At 48.8% G+C, this 17034-nt stretch overlaps 1 protein-coding gene across 5 annotated transcripts in view; it reads left to right on the forward strand.

The window, feature by feature from the left end:
- NFIA (nuclear factor I A) overlaps nt 1-752 on the forward strand; it is a 253310-nt gene extending 252558 nt beyond the window's left edge. For all 5 annotated transcript variants that reach the window (XM_082484428.1, XM_082484431.1, XM_082484430.1 and 2 more), the window contains one exon: nt 1-752. This exon is cut by the window's left edge and continues 2024 nt beyond it. The gene's annotated coding sequence lies outside the window, so the exon portion shown is untranslated.
- The last annotated feature ends 16282 nt before the right edge of the window (nt 753-17034 follow it).

Raw genomic sequence — 17034 nt, forward strand, 5'->3', positions numbered from 1 at the left:
GCGATTATTTGTGGAATTGTTGCACATGTTCCTATATTGAAAGGGGTTTTTCCCTAGTCAAGCATTTGGAGACACTTTTTGTAAATGTGACTTTTATGTCAGCCATTGTCAGTTTCAACATCTAGAACTAAATAGGATGTTAGTTGTTCCGCAGATAGGAGTAGTGTTTATTGTCCTGTATGGTCAGTGGCAGTGCTATTCTGAGATCTGTAGATGCTAGATTATCAGTATTTTTGGATGTTGCTGCATTTTACATTTTATTTGGAGTCTTCCTTTTTTGTTTTGTTTTCTCCCAGATATATGAAAATATGCAATACCTGCTTATATCATGTAGAAAAGCTTAGCAATTATTAATTTTTTCTTTTATTTTTTTTTTATTTGACCAAAGTTGGTGCTGCACTTGACGCAGTGTGTTTTAGGTGTTTGTCTTTGTACTTTTGTGATTTTGAATGCACATGCAGGAAGGGCTCTTCTTAGAGAAGCAGTCAAACTGTGAAGCACTAAGCTGAACCCTGCTTCAAGCAATTTTTGTTTTACAACTGTTCCTTTCACAAGCAAGCCTTAAAAAAAAAAAAAACTTCCTTTTTCTTCAGATCCCACACCCATTTTTATTAGCAGACTGCAATCAATCCACATTCAATAAAAGTATATAATGCCCATTTTTATATGCACGTTTTTAAACTTCCAAGTTCTGAAAATTGTTTACTGGTTATTCTCTATTTAAGGAAAAAATAAAATGTTTTGGATTTTCATATGTGTCTGATAAGTGGTTGAGTAGTCATTTTGCTCTATTGTATTGTGTGATTGTTAGTATATGGTATCACATCCTCTAGCCAGCATCCTTTGCCTTCCCTATAGCACTTAGCTGGGCATTACTTTATTAAGACATATGTGCACTAAAAAAAAAAATAGCAGCTTTCAGTGCTTCACAGTGAAGGGAAAAAAGCCTAGACAAACATTTTGTCAGAACCTTGCTATGAGACAAGGTATTACCAGTAAATTGGTTGTATATACAATAAAATTGCACCCTTTTTTAAACAAAACAAACTAAGCAATAGTTTGGGCAGTTAGTTGTTTTTAGTGAGCATGTTGTAGTCATGGCTGCAAAGAGAGAGAATTAAACTGCCCACTCAGAAGATATGTAATTTGTATGTTGTATAGTTTTATTGATTACACTGATTTATTCTACCCTATTTTATAATGCAGGACTTTTGTAATGTTGTTTAAATGAGGAAAAATTTCTGTCAAATTAGCTTAGTGGAATTTCTGATTGTTCGTTATAAAGGCAGCGTTCATAGAATTGCTTTTTTTTTTTTTTTTTTTTTTTTCCTTTGGGAACTGGATTTAAGTTAAAAACTTTCCCGTTTCCTTTTTGTATGTATTTAAATACAGTTATTTTTCTTCTCTCAATGGTATAGCATATTCCTATGCTTGAGAAGTATAGGCTACTGAAGAACCATTGTAAATGGACATTACAGGTATGCTGTATTTTTGAAGGTATTTTGTCATATTAAGTTTGATGACGCTAAAGTTAGGGAACTCTGAGCAGAATTGCGAGAAAAAAAAATGTTTTAAAGGCTTTAAAACATTAGGTAGGCGGTCAAGGGTGTCAACCAGCAGGGGTTGTAAAGTATTACACACTAAATTCCAGTTTCCTTCACCTTCCTCTCACGCAGAAATCCCAGCAGGTCGGTCCTGGGCAGGTGCAGAGAAAGAACAAACAGTGTTTCAGCCCTCCGAGCGAGGGCCGGAGCGGGAGCCCGGCAGGAGGGGACCCGCTCGCTGGGGGTGCGCAGGCAGGAGCAGGCAGGAGCAGGCAGGAGCCCTGAGCCCCGGACTCGGTCGGCGGCGGGTTACCTTCTCGCTCCGCTCCTTCTTTTTGACTCACGCGAACAACTTTTTTTTTTTTTTTTTTTTTTTTTCCTCCCCGTCTCCTTCTCTGCAGAAACCGTCAGACGCACAAATACTCTGACCTGTACCCGCCCCCCCCCCCATCCAAATTTTAAGCCCTAGAAATGGCTTAGCGCGAATTGACTTCTTCTCGAGTTAATTCCTTTCTTTTTTTTCCACTTTTTTTTTTTTTTTTTGAGCGAGGGCACTTGCTTTTATCACGCCGCACACCCCAGCAATGCCATTATTATTTATTCTTCTTCCTTCATAATAAAAACTTTCGGGCTTCGAGTTTAGGCAGCCATGGTACACTTTGTCTCTGTTGCTTGTTCCCCCTCCCCTTAAGGTCGAAGGGGAAAAGAAACACCAAGTTTTCTCAACTCCGCAGTATTCAGTCAGCCCACAGGAATATGCAAAATCCCTCTAACATTTTTTTTTTCTTTCTCTAGTTCTCTTTGTTCCGTATATTTGCAGCTTTGTAGTAACAGTGTTATAAAATATTTACTGTACAAAAATACAAAAAAACCCAGATGCATAGCCTAAAACAGTTTTTTTTTCCTTGTGGTGAATTATTTTTTTTTTTTTTTAAAGAATGTCAGTTAATATTGTACTTTGCATTGTGTCTCTGGAAATATCTTTTTTTTTTTTTTTTTTTTTGGTAGAAGGCCTCCATCGAACAAAATTAAAACCATAACCGGCATGACAATGTAAGGAGAGCTTCAATGGCACCTAAACAATAAATAAATAACAAAATAAACCTCATGAGGTCTGTCGGAGGCAGGTCTTGTGAAGTTAACACTGCCTGCTAGGCAGGATTTTCATTAAATCAAGCTTACAATGCCAATTTTGTCTTGAAGTCAATGCATGTATTACTGTTTGACAGTAAACCCAGCTATGCCATCATCAAGTCCAAGGCTGCGCAATAGTCTAATTAGTATCGAGTACATTTTCCTTTTATTTTTTCCAATAAAAAAGCAGTGGGATGAAAATTGCTTTGATATATAGCAGGTAACATTGAAGCTATTCCATAGCACTTAACTGTAGTGAATACTGTGTCACCAATTCTGAAATCAATTTAATGTTTAATGCAAATCCATTACATGGTGCTATTACAGGCTGGCAAAATGATTTACAAAAATGTGACAACTTGGGCTCAATTCACTCTGCTTTCCAACAATGTAAATGCATAGCAGTGTTTATCTGCATGGAAACTATGCACTAATCTATCTGAAAAAAAAAAAAAAAAAAAAAAAGAAAGAAAAGAATATATCAACTTTGGTATCTACTTTCCGTTTACTTCGATCCTTGCCTTTTCGGTCATTGTTATAATGCCAGCTTTAGGACAGAAAGAATTATAAGAAAACCAGCATAATACCTGATATATTAAAATGTAGTGCCTGTGAAATCTGTATTATATTGCTCTTCTGAAGTAAGATTTTTCTACACCGGTAGCCTTCGCTGTCTGTCAGAACCTTCTGATATAGGTGATGTAAAATAACCGTACAATATTAATGCATGCTATTCCATAATGCTTAGTAGCTGTATGAATATTACTCAAAGTTATGTTAGTCTTTTTTTCTGACTTGGTTCTTGTCAGATAGGTTTAAAGATATTTCACTGAGAACGCAAATTCTGTCTTTTCTTGATTTGGGGTGTTTTCAGTATTTTGGAGGTATACATTTACTTAAATTCAGTATTACTTGTGTTTTGGGTTTTTTTTCTTTTTTTTCTTTTTTTTTTCCTTTTCTTTTTTTTTTTTTTTTTTTTTTTTCTCCTCCTCCTAGAGGGCAGGACATGGTGTTTGAGACCAGAAATCCGTGCCTGGTAAGATTTTCGTCTCAAAAAAGCTACCCTAAGAATTCAGAGAGCTTGCTCTGAAAGAACAGACGCATAAAGTTCAAATTTAAGGGACAGTCCTTTAAACCCACAAACGAGATCGAGCTGACGTTGCGAGAGATTTCTTAATGGGCAGCGGTTCACCAGGTACCCATGCTTGACCCTTCTTCACACCAGACTTCCTCACATAGAAAGAAAAAACCCTTTTAAAAAAAAAAAAAAAAAAAAAAAAAAGAAAAAAAGAAAAAAAAAACCTCATGTGGTTGTTTAGTTTCATGCACAGTTGCAATATTTTTCTTCAAACAAACTCTGTACAAACTTTGGGCCCGATTCATAAAAGCTCCTTTGCTATTAACACGGGAGGCTGGTGGGCTTTTCTCCTCCGAGCGGAGGATGGCTTTTCTTTCCCCGCCCGCGCTTTGGCGAGCCCCGCTCTCCTCGGCGCGCGCGCCCGCTGGCTTCGCCTCTCCCTCCCCTTCCCCTCTCCGTCCCCCCGAAGCCCCCGAGGCCGCCCCGGGAAGGGGCCGGGGAGGAGGCCGGGCAGCGCAGGACCCTGCTCCCCCGCGCCGGCGGCGCAGGTTGGCGGGAGAAAAGGGGGGGAAAAGGGGAGAGGACGACGCCGTGCCGCGCTCCGGCCCGTGCCGGGGGTCCGGGACACGGTGGTAGGAGGCTGCTCCATTACAAAAGAGATCTCGTCCGTACCAGAAAAAAGACGCTAGATCGCTACCTCTGAGCTCTAGAGGAAAAACCTTCGTAAAGGCAAACGCTCGTAGTACACAATGTGAACTTTTGTACTTCTCTGCTTTTGGGGTTTTTTTGTTTTTTTTTTTTTTAGGGAAGACTATTTTCCACTTAGTTAATCTTCTATGCTCGAGCATGAACAAAAACAATTGTGTTGGGTGCAATCCCACACACACACTTTTATCCGCATCCACAAATTAATATGAGGGGAATAACAAAAAAAAAAAAAAATAAAATAAAATAAAAAGAAGATGAGTTTCTAGATGGAGCATGGTAGGAAGAGAGTGCCCGGCTTGGCATCCGCCGCCACTGCCTGTTCTCGCTGCCGGCGCCCGGCTGCAACTGCTGCCTTGGGGAAAGGTCTGCGAAATTCTTTGCTTTGGGAAATGCGATCAAGGAGGAATCTCCATTTTGGCCGGCTGTGCGGTTCCTCCGCCCGCGGCCCAGCCCTGCCCCAGCCCTGCCCCAGCCCTGCCCCGCTGCCCGACACCGGCCCCGCCAATTCCCGCAGCGTCAATTCGAAATTCGGGGCGCTAAAATTTCCACCGGCCGTGTGAAAGATCTGCTGCAAATTCACTTGACACCCGTGTTAATACCATGTCGTGTTCATTTTTTTTTTATGAGTCAGGCCCCTCGTGCCTCTAGTATACTTGTATTGACTCTCATAGTTACCATTTTAGTTTTACTGTGTTCTGTGAAAAAAAATTGTAATTGGTTGAGAATCACTGTGGGCATCCATTCTTATTCAACTAAGTCTCCGCAGGTTTTTTGAGCTGGTGTGGATTAGTTTAACTCTTGTATTCAACCATTAGTGCTACCACCTTCTCACATTACAATACAATTACTGGAAGCAAGTACTGCATTTCCTATGCAACAAAAAAGGAAAATAAAAAATTGCTAATGCTAACGGGCTGTGGTGGTCTTTTTGCTTTCAGCTGGGCGCGGGGGGGGGGGGGGGGCGGCTGTGGGGCCACGGCCGTCAACGCCGGTCGTGGCGTTGACCTCTCCGGGCGCGGGGACCGGCGCCGGCCCTCCCACCTGGGCAGGTCTGGGGCTTCCCGGGCAGTTGCTGTTCTCACATCACGGGGGTATTTGGTAAAACCGAGTCACCGTTGTCACATCGGCCATACTTTCCCGTGCTGTGGGTGTCCCGTCAACACAAAATCGTTCCTCGCACGGTAACGGATTAATCTTCAGCGACCCTCTGCAGATTAAATCATCCAAAGTAAATACACGAAGCGCATCTTGTAAAGACTGAAGAGATTAATGAATTCTGCAAATGCTACAATATATCTTTAAATGTGGCTAAAGTGTAAAAATATTACCGCGTTTCTGAAGAGTCCCAGTGCCCGCTTGGCCCCAGCTGCGCCGCGCCGCTCTGCAAGGCTTCCCCGGGTGTGGGACAGGAAAAAAATAGGTTTCTTCAGAACCTTAAAGTTTTCTTTAAAGTTTTTCACACTGCAACGCCTTTTTCTTAAAAGTTAGGTGCAGAAATTCGTTTTTGCAGAAAGGAATTTTTTGCATTTAAGCCATTCTGCCTGTTTTCTGCCTCAAAACCAGCACTGAGGCTGATGAGCGGCCAGAGCTGGTGCAGCTCTGCCACGTGGCCTTGGGGGGACAGGAGACGGGGACCACCACAATGCCCAGCCCTTCCCAGGGCAACACCAGCTCCAACACCGGCTCTTCTGTTATATTTGCGGGGACACGTGCCCTGGTGGCCAAGAAAGCCAATGGCATCCTGGGGAGCATCAAGAAGAGCATGGCCAGCAGGTCGAGGGAGGTCATCCTCCCCCTCTGCTCTGCCCTGGTCAGGCCACATCTGGAGTACTGTGTCCGGTTCTGGGCTCCCTGGGTCAAGAAGGACAGGGAACTGCTGGAGAGGGTCCAGCAAAGGGCTACGAAGATGATGAGGGGATTGGAGCATCTCTCTTATGAGGAAAGGCTGAGGGACGTGGGGCTTTTTAGTCTGGAGAAAAGAAGACTGAGGGGGGATCTTATCAATCCCCAAAGGGAGGGCGCCAGGGGGTTGGGAACAGTATTGCTTCAGTGGTGCCCAGTGACAGGACAAGAGGGAATGGGCACAAACTTGACCAGAGGAAGTTCCATCTAACCCTGAGGAGGGACTTCTTTGCTGTGCGGGCGGCAGAGCACTGGCACAGCTGCCCAGAGAGGGGGGGGAGTGTCCCACTCTGGAGCCATTCCAAACCCGCCTGGAGGTGTCCTGTGCCACTGCTGGAGGTGCCCCTGCTCTGGCAGGGGTGGGACTGGGGGAGCTCCAGAGGGCCCTTCCAACTCCCACCAGTCTGGGAGTCTGTGATGTGCGTTTTCTATACAAATAGTTGCCCGACACTCATAAACCACCGGGATTTCCTTTCTCACACCGCCACATAGTCGCAGTTTAGGCTCTGGGCCAGGACGGGAGGTTTGGGTTGGGCACAGCTCTACTGTCACTGTCCTCGGAGGGTGTCCCTCGCTGTGTCCGATGCCCGGTGTAGCAGCTGAGGAATGGTTGGAACCCGTTCACTTTAGATTTTTTTCTCGTCAAGGTGACTAAATGGTAAGGAAAAGCCGAATCCGTCCTCACAGAAAACACAGTGCCCCAAGGGGGGGTCACCAGCGGCGATGCCCCCTTTTGCCCTGCGAGCCCTGGGAGGACGGGGATGGGGGAAGGAGGGCAGAGGTCCCACTTTGGGGCAGAAAGCTCATCTCAAGGCAGCAAAAATGAGTCCAAATGGTGACGGTGCCCCTTCGGCCTGTAGACCAGCCCCAGCGTGGGCCGGCCTGCCCGTGGGGCAGCGGGAACCGGGTGCTTCCTCGGAGCGGGGGGTGCTGGGATGGGAGGGAGGGACAGGACCCACCCTCACACATCACAGAAAAATGAAAATATGCTTTAAAAAAAGAAAAAAAAAGTTCAAGTACGCTACACAGGGCAGGTTGCTCCTCATCACCCCGTCTGCGGCCTGCACAGCTGATGCTGCGCTCACCTACGGCTCCTTAATGCTGCCCCTCTCTCGCCCTCGGCCCCCGCACCGTCCTCCATTGCCTCCCCCCCTGCCAAAATCGTTCACTGTTATTTATTTAAACCCTTTATTATTGATGCCATTGGCTGAGGCTGCCCTGGGTTTCAGTGACAGACCCAGGAGGGGCTCCAGGGGGGTGGCCAGGCCCTGCCCCGTTGGGTCCTTTTCCCCATCGCTCCTTTTCATACACCTTTTCTTTCACTCGGTCTTTCGCGCTTTCTCTTTCTTCCTGCGGAAGAAAAGGTCTCCATCAGCATCTGAGGAAATAAATCCCATTTATTATTTATAGCTATCAAAATGTGTCAGCTTGCCTCGGGACGCAAGAAGAATACGCAATAGCCCACGAACAGAAAATTAAAAACTTTGGGTAGAAAAAGTCCGGGCTGGTGTTTAAGCAGAGAAATGCGGGAGGGCATTGGGAGGGCGAAGCGACAGGACTTGCTTACAGGGAGATTTGTACGGCGCGAAGCCCGTCAAAAGGCGTGTGTTGCTGTGCCGGGTGGGAAGCGTGCCCCGGCGCTCCCTTTTTTAGTGAGTTTATCACCATTTGATTTTTCATCGGGGGAAGAAATGAGGGCTGAAACACCCGTTCTGGCCAGAAATACCAGAGTCCGCATGCGAGCCCCTTTTCCCTCGAAAGGATGTTCCGTGGGGTGGTGGGGCATCAAGTTGCGGCGAGTGCGGTGGTGACAAAATATTTATACCGAATTTCAACACCTTGGGCGGTTTCGCCTTTCTTTCCCCAAACGCGGACTGTGCCAAATTGCTTTTGTATTGCTGATATATAATCTTCAGAAATTTTCAATCTTCTCTCAAGCTGATTGTTATTGCACAGATATCCTGAAGGGATTACTCCCGTGTCACGAAACAACGGCCTTTTAAATTCCCGTTACTGGCGGATGTGGCTGCTTAATCTCTTCCTTAATTGTAAATGTTCCTGATGATGCGACAAGAAAAGGACTCGGGGAGTAGTACCGAGGCAGTGGGATCGCCCGATGTCTTTTATCTGCCGAAGACAAGCCAAGACTGGAAATATTTATTGGTTCAGTACTTCAGCAACATGGTATTAATTGCCTCCGCGTGTTGTGATAGGTAGTTAGCACAAGGGTATTAATGAAAATAGCACCACTTCATTTTAAAATTAACTGCTTGGCCATTCAGCAACATGAGCTGATAAATTATGGCAATAAATTTGCGATGGAGATTTATGCCACCGTAACTGGCGTACGGGCCCGCAGGCGCACTCCGGTGGGGATGGGGGGACCGGGACGGCATCCCCCACCTCCCTTCCCCATAGGCAGCTCCATGATATTTTTAAAATCCTTCCAGAAATGTGGGTCTGGGAGTTTCTTGACCTTTCGGGTCAGTTTTGGTGGTCCTTTAAAATGATGTTCAGGGGGCAAAGAGACCCTCCGTGCCGCGGGCGGCTGGAGGCACGTCCAAGTGTCAAACAGGACGCTCCAAGCCACCTCCCGCTCCTCCGGGGGGATGGAAACAGAGCCGAGCTGTCCCCGGCGGTGGTATTTTATGGGGGCCATTGGAGAGGAGAGGGCCCACCTCATAAACCATGCAATATCCGCCCCGTTTTCCCCCAAACCTTTGAAATATGGAGTCAGGCTGCTGGTGCTGCAAACCGGCAAGATCTGTTATTATTATTATTTATTATCATCACTATCATCATCATCATTATAATAATCCAGTGAATGGCCTCTCTCTTGCCAGCGCTGGACCCACCACATATTTATTTCTGTCCTGCTCTTCCCTCCCACGGGGCAAAGCGAAGCGTCGCCACCGTCCAGGTCAGACCCAAACCCACCCTTTTCTCCGTGTTTTCCTTTTTTTCCCCGATTTGCTCGGGACAGGAGGCCATGGGCGGGCAGCGGCCACAGCCCACCCAGTGCCGCAGCAATATCCATCTACAGAGGATGAACGGCAGCTCCCTGCCTTGGGCGGCGAAGAAATTGGAAAATGTTCCTATAAATGTGATTCATACAACATAACACCTGCCTGCACACTGCATTATCCAAACCTATTAGGAAGAAGGAAAAGCAGCCAACTATTTTGTTATATGGGGCTTAATTTTTTTCCCCCCATTGTTCCTTATTTCCCCACAGAAATTTCAGCAGGCGGTGTCTTTTTTTTTTTTTTTTCTTCCAAAGTTAAAGAAATGCTGCGTTTTGCTATTGGGTGGAAGACGCACAACTTTCAGGGAAACTTCGGCTGGATGTTGCATTTATAAATAAATGTGACAAATTTAATGGGGTAGGATAGGTATTTGAATTATTGATTGTTAAATATTTAAGCTCCGAGTCCCCATCCATCAGCATGTGTGAGAAAGCTCGGGGCAGATTTATGATGCTGGAGTTTCCCTGGTTAGCTGGCACTTGGCATTTCGATTAATTATAGCCCACACATTCGGGTTTTTTCAGGATTTGTTAGAAGTATTTATAAAAGATGTCCCTATTATACCATTTAAATATTGTTTGTGCAACTGGAACATGTTTTCTATTGGGGATTAATACACTGTTTGATTTAGGGGAAAATTAAATTAGAAGGTGTAAGTCTCGGGAGACGAATGCTTTATTTGAAAAGGGTTTCCACCACTGGAAAACACAAAGTTTTTCTTTTATATATAAATATTCCGCTCCGGGTGTTTCCAGGGGTCTGCGGGTGGGTGGGAAGTCTCAAAAGTGCCCTCGGCGATGGGGAGGGGGAGGGGGAGAGGAGGTGCGTGGCGGGGAGGGGGCAGGATGAAGTACGTCGTATTTATTAAAAAATGAGGGATTTGGGGTCTCCCCGTCTATTGATTTCCCGGGAAGGACGCGAGCCCCGGGGCAGGAAGGGTCTGTGCGAGGGGAGGAAACCGCCTGGAGCCCTGGGGTCAATAACGCGCCTCCCAAAAAAAAAAATAATCCCGAAATACGTAGCTGTATGATAGATTGTAATTGCTCAAGAAGAGCCATTATGGGCTGTTAGGTCAATACTCTGCATTTCCAAAGTGCTTTAATTAATACATATTTACATCAGGTAATAGCAGAGATTTCTCTGAGCTGTGGTATTAGGCCAAGAAAGGCTCCTGACTTTCATAATTGGGGGGGGGGGAGCACAAGTTGAGTCTCTTAGTGCTTTACTGCACCTTCTGAAAACGCATCTTAACATCAAAAGCAGCAAGAAAACCTCCGTCCGGCGAAAGCATCGCCCCTCGCCCGGGAGGCGACTGGAGGGGTCCCGCACAGCACGGGGAGGGGGCAGCGATGCCCCCCCCAAAGCTTTGCCAATTCGCCCACCACACCCCCCCGGGTCCTCCCCGCTCCCGCTTGTTCTTTCAGAGTCAGAAATAAGTTCCCAGCGAGATAAATCCCCCTTGCTGCGGGTTGTCCGGCTCCGCGCGATAAAGGCTGCTGGGAAGGCGCATTGTTTCGGAGAGGGTGACCCACACCCTCCAAATTTTTTTTTTTAAGTGATAACTTCTGCTTTCAAACAACAAATCACCGGTTCTGCTCGCGGGGACGGCGGGGCTCGGCCACCTCCCCGTGTTACCCGCCTTCCTGCCGGGCGCTGCTGGGGATGCTGCACCCGAAATCAAATAGATACCCTTAAACTGCTGCAATTCCGCCTCGTTGTCCGCTGCGGCGAAACTCACGGGACGTGGAGGGACCCGCGACGGCGGTCCCCGGTGGGTGCCTGGCCCTGAGAATCAGAGGTGGCACATCTCTCCCGGGCCACGGCTGAGCCGCGCGTGGGCTGGGAGCTGCCGGGGGGGGGCCCGAGCGGCAGGTCAGGACCAACCGGGGTAAGGCTACAAACAGAGATGCTATAAGGTTATTGAATTTTTTTTATTTTTATTTTTTTTTTAATCTCCATCCCCCCCCACCCCCCGCAACCACAAATTAGAAACGGCACTGCTAAAAATCACTAGTCTATCCACAAATTTTAATTAAAACCTAAATAAATCATTTTCGGCGCTGCACTTGCATATAAACAATGAGGGAGATGGCACACGTACAGCGGCTTGTCAGCGTTGGGTGACTAATGAGTCGCTGTGAAAATACAATCTGAAGGGCCGGAATTGAAAGCAGATTCCCGGGCTAACGAAGGGCACATGCGACCCCGCCGTGGCCATCGCAGCAGAAGGCACCGAAACCACCTCTCAGGGCTTGAGAGGATGGGCGGGGGAGGGGGGAGGGGGGGGGGGAAGGAAAAATTTCGTTAAGGCTGGCAGGACGAGTCTTTATTAAATAAAGCGCGGCGCTGTAATGCGATATCGCAGCTGCAGCCTTTTCGCCACGTTACGGAGTCGTGTTTTCCCCTGTCCTTGCAGCAAACAATAACCATATGCTGGATTTGTTACCAAATGTTTATTTTATTTCTTCATTAGTACACAACGAGGACGCGGAAAAAAAAAAAAAAAAAGAGGTTTCGTTGCTCCAAGAGCTTTTAACCAGAGGCCCACATGTCCCACGCCGCTGCCCAGCGCCAGCGTGCAGCGGGTGCCGTTTGACCTCGCACTGTGCTGTGGGTTCCTGCGCGTCCCCGCGGCTGCACCAGACCCGGGGGTGCCGGTCGGGGACGTCCTGCGCGGAGGAGCAGGATGGGTGCCACGCATCGCGCTGCTCCTCCCACCCCCGGGCACCGTCAGGAGGACGGCCGAGCGAGACAACAAAGTTAAAGAAATCTTTCTCCGTCGTTGTACAAACTCTCCCTATGTGATGGGGCCAGGGGGACGAGCGGTTTTTCAGCACAGCAGAAGCAGAGACCTCGGCCAACTGCCGGTGAAGCCCACGAGCTGCTGGTGTGCAGCACAAATGGAAACTCTGAGGTCCTGGTCAGCTCTGGGTCTCAAAAAGCCTCTGAACTACAATCCAGTTTCATGATGTAGCCTTCCTCTTTCTAAAAGCGACGGCCTTGGCCAAGCTCTGCTCAGGGCTCTGCCTGTGGCCATGGGGGCTGGAGGAGCCCATAGGACATTGCTGGTGACTTCAGGGACCATCTCCAGGTGGTGCTTCTCAGGTGGAGGGGCCATGGCTGCATCAATGGCGTGATGGGCTTGGACATGGCTCTGCTCCACCACAGAGCTGCTGCCCTCCATGGACTCCTCCACTCCACATGGACTTTTCCTTCCTGCTTTGAGCACCTCCTCCCCTCCTGGAGCACCTCCTCCCCACATAGACCATCCCCACCCTGCATGGACCACCTCCTCCCTGCGTGGGTCACCTCCTCCATGCATGGAGCACCTCCTTCCCACATGGACCACTCCCACCCTGCATGGACCACCTCCTCCCCTCCTGGGCCACCTCCTCCCTGCATGGACTACTTCCTCCATATATGGACCACCTCCTCCCCGCATGGACTACTTCATCCCTATATGGACCACCTCCTCCATGCACAGACCAGCAACCCCCTCCAAGGGAAAGTGTCCTCCCAAGGTCAGCATTCATGTTTCAACCAGTAATTTTCCACAAATGCTTTGACTTTGATGAAACACCATTCGTTTTGGGAACGTTTTCTCCACCAAACATTTAAAGCAGACCTAAGTTTCAAAGCTTGGGATTTTTCCTGTCCAAGGAACTGAGAGTCTCCAGGCGAGAGCCGCATCTCCCACACACACAAGCAGCTCGGAGCCGCGGTTCCTCAAAAACACCCAATAGCACAACGCTCGCTGCAGCCCCGCACGTGCCAGCAGCCCCGCGAGCCGCAGCAAACGATTTCCAGCAAAGACCAAAAAATTGTCTTGCTCCCAAAATACCCAAGAACGATGCTGTTTCCACCAAGAATAATGCTGTTGCCACCAAGAATGATGCTATTTCCACAAGAACGATGCTGTTTCCACCAAGAATGATGCTATTTCCACCAAGAACAATGCTATTACCACCAAGAATTATGCTATTTCCACCAAGAACGATGCTATTTCCACCCAAGAAGGATGCTATTTCATTTTGGGGGTGACGGTAACTCATCCCAGAGCATCCCAAGCAAGGAAATGCCTGGAAATGGGAGCTCGGCTGCCTCACTCGCCTTTGCTTTTGGGGTTTTTTCCCCCCTCTAAAGCAGCCTTGTGAAAAGAAAGAAAAATATTATGGTGTGTGTGTGAGTTGCTTCTGCAATTCCAAATCCCGTCTTGACAGGGGAAAAAGAGAAAAAAAAAAAAAAAAACAAAAAAGAAGAAGAAAAAAACCCTCAAACCGCTCCCAACTGCAGCACATGCTCATGGAAACAAGATGTGGCGCACATGAGGCTGTCCCAGGGAGAAAGTTTGCTAAAAATAACATATGCAGATTATGTACATAAAATGTCATGAAATATCAGCACATAAAACCGTGTGGTAGTTCAGGCTGTTGCAATTACAGCTCAAATGTGCCAGATGAAGGACACGCAGCATTTGGTGCGTCTGCAGTGGGAGCCAGGCATGGGGCCAGCTCCTCGCTCCAGGCACCGGCCTCGCCGTGCAGAGCCAAGACCCGGCGAAAATATAGGGGGCCGGGGCTTATTGTTATTTTCTGAAGCCCTCGGAGCTGCGAAGGGTCCGTTCTCAGGGGCTGGGGAGGGATCGGGTTGGGGGCTGCTCCACCAGCCCGGAGCAAACCTGGGCATCGCCGTGGTGGAGCTGCCAGAAACACCCAGCCTGGAGGATTGGCGGCAGGGGAGGTTTAGATTGGATGTAAGGAAAAATTTCTTCACCGAAAGGGTTGTCAAGCGCTGGAACAGGCCGCCCAGGGAAAGGGTGGAGTCGCCGTCCCTGGAGGGATTTCAAAGATGTGTAGATGTGGCACTTGGGGACGTGGGTTAGTGGTGGACTTGGCAGTGCTGGGTTAATGGTTGGACCCGATGATCTTAAAGGTCTTTTCCAATGTAGACGATTCTCCGATTCTATGGTTTCCAGTTGTTGAAGTTCACCTGGGCGCAGGATGGGGCTGGGGCTGGCGAGCGGGACCTCTGCTTGGAAAGCAAATCTCAACACCGAGCGATTTTTAACCCGGAGCATCACTCATCCTGGGTGAAGCAGACCCCTACCAGTTACTTTGCCAGAGGAAACGTCCCAGTAACTAATTTTGCGTGTGTACGGGAGGACCTCAACGCGCCGTGAGGCACTAACGAGGCCTGCCAGAGCCCCTGAGGTCCTTTGGGGTGGCATTATAAGGCGGCTGACATTTTCCGCGCTCCCTCCTTAGTCTTCTGGCTGCGATATAAATTTTCCTCGAGTTCTGCTTTTGTTATTTGCATACATCTACACACTGTTTGTTTTTCCAGGGTGACCTACATAACTCACTCTAATACGTACCGAGGCGGTGGGGTTGGGCTGGAGGGGTTTCGGGGGGGGGACACAGCAGCTCCGGCTGCGAGGAAACCATCGTTGCCGTAGTTTGGGAGCGGACGGTGGGGGTGATGCCACGCACTCCCCTCTCTGTCCTGTGTGCTGGAAGAAACGGCGTCGGGCCGTTTTCCATCGGTGGCCAAACCTATGGATGAGCTCTTCTTAACTGTCAATTTTAATAAAAATTGACAGTTTTAATAATAAATAAATAAATAAATAATTTAATAAGTAATAAATAATTTTAAAAAAAATATTTTTTTTTAAATTTAATTTCTGGCCCCTCTGTTCTCTTCCCTATTTGCTCTTCGTGAGATAATGGCTGTTGTAAGCAGAAACACAGCGATGCTCCGGGAGCCCCCAACCGCAGGGAAGGCCGGGGGGGGTCCCTCAGGCCACGTACTTCCACATATATGGGGACATGTATTTTGTTTTGCAATTCCTCACGTAAGAGCCATCGGGACGTGCCGCTGGTGCCCCTGTGGTGAGCCCCGCCTGACCCCCAGGGCACCACTTCTGCCTCTTTTTAAAATTTTTAAATATTAGCAATTAAATACTTAAGAAAAATGGAGTTGGCTCTGTTTTGGGGAAATCAGAAGTTGTGGGATAAAGGCAGCGGGGTGCGGGGATACCCCACCACGTAGAGATTTGGATCAAGAACTTCCCGGGCATCCCGACGGTGCCGGATGGGGGGGGGGGACACCAGCTTCTGCCCTCCCCCAGCCCTTATGAACTAGATAATGTTCTCTTAAGTTATCCATGTTACACATCTCAATCACTTCCCTCGCAAATAAAGCTTGTGCCCAGCTAGTCGGCCAGAATTACGTTATTCAACAGCAGATTTTTATTTCTTCCCCCCCCCCACCCAAGGATACTTTTAATTTCAGCAAAGGCACGCTGCTGCGGCGGCTCCCGGGGCCGGAGAGGCCCGTTGTGCGGCACGCGGAAAACCGCCCCGATTCATCGCTTTCTCATTATTTTGTCCTTTGGCTGGACATTGCCGGGGATTTTTATTGCCCTCCCCCACCCCCCCATCCCCCTTTCCTTTTTTTTCTTTCTTTCTTTCCAGTCCGCTTGAAAGGAGCTGATGGAAGGAGAGGAATATTCACCTCCCGAGTCTGCTCACGTGGCCGGCGGCCACTCGGCAAACTTCTCTCGCCGCCATCCCCGCGCGCGGTACGGTGGGTGCGAGTGGCAGCGGCGGTGGCGGTGGCGCTTGGCAACCCCAGTGCCGGGACAGCCGTGTGAGGAACGACGCCGTTCGTTTGCTCCTTGTCCAGCTATTTGTCACTGGCCATTTTGCCTCCAAAACTTTCATATTCGGTGAGCGGCGGGCCGGCGGGGCGCTGCGCGGCCATGGCCGGGCGCTGGGGCTCCCTTCCCTGCAGTGCGGGGGAGGCTGTCGGAGAGGAGATGGGGGGGGGGGAGAGTGAGTTGTGTACCGCGGCAGATGGGACTCTTTTTTATTTGGATTGATTTTCGGTTAATAACTTTTAACCTCCTGAACGCGGGCGGCTGCCGACGGGGCTCGCGCCGGCAGCGATGGGGACGCAGCCTGCGAAACGCCGGGGGATAGGCCCCGGGGGCACGGGCACCTCCCGGCCTGGCTGGGGATGCCAAAGGGATCCCAAAGGGGAGGTTTGGGGTTTGAGGGACACCCTGACGGGGCACGCGGTGCTTATTTATTTAGGAAACCTGCGCCTTAGGGGGGAACCCACCCACCCCCTCGCCCCGTGCCCAGGGGCGCCAGGCAGCCCCGGTGTCTACACGCGGGGAAATAGGTTGATTTTCCTTATTGAAAAAGGACAGGTGGGACAATACAAAGATCCCACGTGTATATCTTCCCCTCTTCCCTCAGCACCCCATGTCGGAGCCCTCCCACAACGCGCCTGGGTGAAGGAAAAGCCATTTTCCCGGCATTTTCTCAGTGGGGATGCTTCCCCGGTTGAGAGCCAACATCACTGAGCTGTGCTCCCTCACCTTTGCAGCCTCAGAGTGGGGCTTCGGGGACGTTCTTATTATTTCTAAATAACATTTTTTTTGTACCATTTGGGAAGGTGTTTAAGGTGGTTTCTTTGTTTGTTTGTTTTCTTTCCAAAGGAAGGTTGGAAGAGGAGCAGATATCAGGTTCTGCTCGCAGCAATGGTGGGTGCAGTTGAATGGCAACATCCAACACCACGTCCGATGTTCCTGGAGTGAGATTTCGGAAGGGTCGCCCTGGCCCCAGGGCAACAAAGC

Source organism: Vanellus vanellus, assembly GCF_965231255.1.
Source record: "Vanellus vanellus genome assembly, chromosome: 5".
In the NCBI taxonomy this organism is placed as follows: Eukaryota; Metazoa; Chordata; class Aves; order Charadriiformes; family Charadriidae; genus Vanellus; species Vanellus vanellus.